The following is a 5,233-nucleotide window of genomic DNA, read 5'->3' on the forward strand; positions in this document are numbered from 1 at the left end:
CTAGACTTAACAGTTATTATTTTGCTATATTTACTTCTTTTTAATACTTAAAAGTAAACAATAGATATTGTATAGTGAAAGTTGCTCAGTTGTGTCCTGACTCTTTGTGACCCCAAGGACTGTAGCCTGCTAGGCTCTTCTGTCCATGGGATTCTCCAGGCAAGAATACTGGAGTTGGTTGCCATGCCTTTCTCCACGGGATCTTCCCAACTGAGGGACTGAAGCCAGGTCTCCCACATTGCAGGCAGATTCTTTACCACTTGAGCCACCAGGGAAGCCCAACAATACTGGAGTGGGTAGTCTATTCTTCTTCCAGGGGATCTTCCCAGCCCAGGAATCAAACCGGGGTCTCCTGCATTGCAGGTGAATTCTTTACCAGCTGAGCTACTAGGGAAGCCCAAGTTCCCTTCTAAATATTTCAACATGCATCTCCAAGAAATAAGGATATTTTCCTATACCACCAAATTGCCATTGTGACCTAACAAAATTTACAGTAATTTCTAAATAGCATTTCATACTCAGTTCATATTGAAATGTCTCAAACCATTTCCAAAAATGTCCTTTTTCCGCTGTTTCGTTCAAAATAGCAGTCAATCAAAGACCACCATTGTATTTGGTTATATTTCTTAATTCTCTTTAATAATTTTAGCTTTCCTCGCCACCCCTCGCCCCATTTTTGACAGTTTCTTGTAGAAGAGATCAGGTCAGGTTTTCTAACTCCTCACCTTCCGGATTTGTCTGTTTCCTCATGACATGTTTCCCTGTATTTCCCCTGTATGTATACTGTGTAGCCCCTGTATTTCCTGGATAATAGGAGTTAAGTCTTGATTGGATCAGGTAAAAATATTTTAAAATTCACAGGTGGTGCTACATGATTCCAATTACATTATTTCAGGAAGTGCATAGTGTCTTGCTGTCTCACTATTAGTGGTGCTAAAATTTATCACTGATTTAAGGTAGAGACAGCCAGATCTCTATGGTAAAGTTACATTTTTCTCTTGTGACCAGTATGGATGCAATCTGTCAAAAAATATTTTGGTGCTGTGAGAATATCTAGTCCCCCATCAACTTTTCACCTAATTGTTTTGCCATTCATTGATGATCCTTGACTAAAATCATGATTTTCTATCATTCATTTTTTTGGGGGGTGCATATAGGGTACTTTTATTGATGGTACACAACAAGGCAGGGCTCCCTAAGCCCCTCCCCTTCCTCAGGGCCTTGGGGATGGAAACGTGTGGAGGTCGGGAGATTCTCAGTGTGGTGGAGGATCGAGGTGGAGCAGGACTCCCCAGCAGCTGAGGAACTCTCTCTTCCTCTCATGCTCCTGCTGGGGCTGGGGATCCGGGGACCTTACTCCTTGGAGGCCATGTGGACCATGAGGTCCACCACCCTGTTGCTGTAGCCGAATTCATTGTCGTACCAGGAAATGAGCTTGACAAAGTGGTCATTGAGGGCAATGCCAGCCCCAGCATCGAAGGTAGAGAGTGACTGTCGCTGTTGAAGTCACAGGAGACAACCTGGTCCTGAGTGTAGCCTAGAATGCCCTTGAGAGGGCCCTCTGACGTCTGCTTCACCACCTTCTTGATCTCATCATACTTGGCAGGTTTCTCCAGGTGGTAGGTCAGATCCACAACTGACACATTGGGGGTGGGGACGCAGAAGGCCATGCCAGTGAGCTTCCTGTTGAGCTCAGGCATGACCTTGCCCACAGCCTTGGCAGCGCCAGTAGAAGCAGGGATGATGTTCTGGGCAGCCCCTCCGCCATCATGCCACAGCTTCCCGGAGGGGCCATCCACAGTCTTCTGGGTGACAGTGATGGCGTGGAAAGTGGTCATAAGTCCCTCCACGATGCCAAAGTGGTCATGGATGACCTTGGCCGGGGGGCCAAGCAGTTGGTGGTGCAGGAGGCATTGCTGACAATCTTGAGGTTGTTGTTATACTTCTCGTGGTTCATGCCCAGCACAAACATGGGGGCATCGGCAGAAGGCGCAGAGATGATGACACTCTTGGCACCACCCTTCAAGTGAGCCCCAGCCTTCTCCATGGTAGTGAAGACCCCAGTGGACTCCACCACATACTCAGCACCAGCATCACCCCACTTGATGTTGGCAGGATCTCGCTCCTGGAAGATGGTGACGGCCTTTCTATTGATGATGAGCTTCCCGTTCTCTGCCTTGACTGTGCCGTGGAACTTGCCGTGGGTGGTATCATACTGGAACATGTAGACTATGTAGTGAAGGTCAATGAAGGGGTCATTGATGGCGACGACATCCACTTTGCCAGAATTAAAAGCGGCCCTGGTGACCAGGCGCCCGATGTGGCCAAATCCATTCACTCCGACCTTCACCATCTTGTCTCAGGGATGTGGCTGGCACAGCACAGAAATTACGGCTATCTGTCGAACAGGCAGGAGCAGAGAGCTGTCTATCATTCTTTTAACCGATCTTATTTCCTTTAGCTGATCTTATTTCATAAAGAAGAATTCGGAATTCAGAAGGTAGTCTCTTCTCTTTAACTCTTCATTTGCAGAGTAATGAGTTGGTATAACAGTTACTGTCAAGGGTGGCAAATAAGTTTCTAAACATATTTGTTATCACTTTTCTTGTTTGAGCATTACTATGGAAGTATGGATTTTTATATATTCAATGTGTATCAGTCAATCACAGTAATATAAAAATTGTCCTGAAGTAAGTGAAAGCCTTTTAAAACTGGCTCTTGTTTCCTTCTGAAACATCCCATTAATCACTTAAAGCTCCTTTCCTTGCTTTGTATTATAGAATAATATATTGGTAGACAATTTTTATATTACTGTTTAGAAACTTATTTGCCACCCGAGCTGACTCATTTGAAAAGACCCTGATGCTGGGAAAGATTGAAGGCAGGAGGAGAAGGGGACGACAGAGGATGAGATAGTTGGATGGCATCACCAACTCGATGGACATGGGTTTGGGTGGACTCCGGAAGTTGGTGATGGACAGGGAGGCCTGGTGTGCTGCAGTTCACGGGATCACAGAGTCAGACACGACTGAGTGACTGAACTGAATTGAAGATGTGTTAATCTTTTTTATTCCTTGCCCCAGACATGGAAGCAGCCATTCCTCCAGAGATTTGGTAGCTTTTAGTAAAGACTGATTTTAGGGACCATAATGTGGATCCTAGGGGTCATAATGACTACTGAGATGATTGATGTTGCTCCTAGGTCCTTTCAGTGCATAGACTTAGGATATAAAGATACACTCACACATATACACACACCTCACTCACACTATTTCCAATTAAAATTTAGCTGTGATTTTTACTGACCTCTTAATTTTATACCTGTATCTCTTTATTATACTGAAAAATTTGGTTTCTAATAACACCAACACAATCATTTATATGTTTGATCCTACAATATGCACACAATAACTCACAAATAATATAAATATTACTCTCCTAATAAAACAGCTAATATACCTAAGACTTTGGGTAGTTTATTTTGTCCTTATAACCCCTAGGGTTCAGTTCAGTTCAGTTCAGTCACTCAGTCATGTCTGACTCTTTGCAACCCCATGAATTGCAGCACACCAGGCCCCCCTGTCCATCACCAACTCCTGGAGTTCACTCAGACTCACGTCCATGGAGTCAGTGATGCCATCCAGCTATCTCATCCTCTGTTGTCCCCTTCTCCTCCTGCCCCCAATACCTCCCAGCATCACAGTCTTTCCCAATGAGTTAACTCTTCGCATGAGGTGGCCAAAGTATTGGAGTTTCAGCTTTAGCATCATTCCTTCTAAAGAACACCCAGGGCTGATCTTTAGAATGGACTTGTTGGATCTCCTCGCAGGCCAAGGGACTCTCAAGAGTCTTCTCCAACACCACAGTTCAAAAGCATCAATTCTTCGGCGCTCAGCTTTCTTCACAGTCCAACTCTCACATCCATACATGACCACTAAAAAACCATAGCCTTGACTAGAAGGACCTTTGTTGGCAAAGTAATGTCTCTGCTTTTCAATATGCTATCTAGGTTGCTCATAGCTTTCCTTCCAAGGAGTAAGCGTCTTTTAATTTCATGGCTGCAATCACCATCTGCAGTGATTTTGGAGCCCCCCAAAATAAAGTCTGACACTGTTTCCACTGTTTCCCCATCTATTTCCCATGCCATCAAAATACTGTGTTCTAAAGTCATTTGAAATAATTCTTTTGTTTGTTTAGTCATTTTTTACCAATCTGATATATAATTTGGTTTGTTTATTTTCAGTATTAGGATTTGCTTTTTATTCTTACACTTTTATTTTTTGAATATGTAAAATATTTGCATTGTTTAAAGATCAAACTCACATAATAAAATATACTTCAGAAAGTCTTCTCTACACCATCCACAATTGCCCCTGCTATATCTATCACTTCACCCCATTTATTTCCTTTTTAAAAACTTTGTAAATTGTGAAACATAAAAAACAGAAAAATGCATAAAGCAAAAGGGAACAGCTCAATAAATCATTACAAAATGAACACCCATGTAATCCAGGTCAAGAAATTGAACATTTCTAGCACCCTAGAAGTCTCATTGTGTATACCAGACATTTCCTGTGATGTGCTCAAAAAAAAAAAAAAAAAAAGATTCTGTGGTTAAACCAGCTATCTTCTTGTTGTTAGAATGAGAGTCTTTATCTTTTGAGTTTCCTGCAACCCAGACAGAAGTGGAGCTCTTTCCTTTTGAAGGATAATTTTGCTAGTTATAGAATTCTAGGATGACTGTTATTTTCTTTCAGCACACTTAAGATATCATTTCTCTGTCTTCTGGCTTTTATTGCTGCTGTCTTAGAGTCAATTATCAGACTAAATGTTGCTTTTTTGAAAGTAATCCTCTCCTCCACCAAATTCGCAGCTGCTTTAAATTTTTTTTCCTTTGTCTTTGCTTTCCTGCAGTTTCATCTTATTTTTTGCTTTAGTTTTAGTTTTTTATTTTTTAATAGTTTGCTTGATATTTGTTGCCAATCTTGAATCAGTGTGTTGATATCTTTTAACAGCTCTGGAAATTTTTCAGCCGTAATCTTTTAAAATATTGCTTATGTCCTATTCTCTCTTCTCTTTCTGGGATTTCAAGTAAATGAATAGTGGACCTCTTCACTGAATGCTCTTGGTTTCTTATCCTTTCTTTCTACATTTTCTGCCCTTTGCCTCTTTGTATTTTTTGGAGGGATGGACCAAGTTTCTTGTGACCTATCTTCTAGTACACCAGTTCTGT

General features: G+C 42.0%; 1 pseudogene; it reads right to left on the reverse strand.

Annotated features, from left to right (window-relative positions):
• Positions 1-1,301: 1,301 nt before the first annotated feature.
• LOC109571114 (glyceraldehyde-3-phosphate dehydrogenase-like) lies at positions 1,302-2,416 on the reverse strand (annotated as a pseudogene).
• Between the last annotated feature and the right edge of the window lie 2,817 nt (positions 2,417-5,233).

The sequence above is a fragment of the Bos indicus genome, chromosome 2, assembly GCF_029378745.1.
Source record: "Bos indicus isolate NIAB-ARS_2022 breed Sahiwal x Tharparkar chromosome 2, NIAB-ARS_B.indTharparkar_mat_pri_1.0, whole genome shotgun sequence".
NCBI classification, from domain to species: Eukaryota; Metazoa; Chordata; class Mammalia; order Artiodactyla; family Bovidae; genus Bos; species Bos indicus.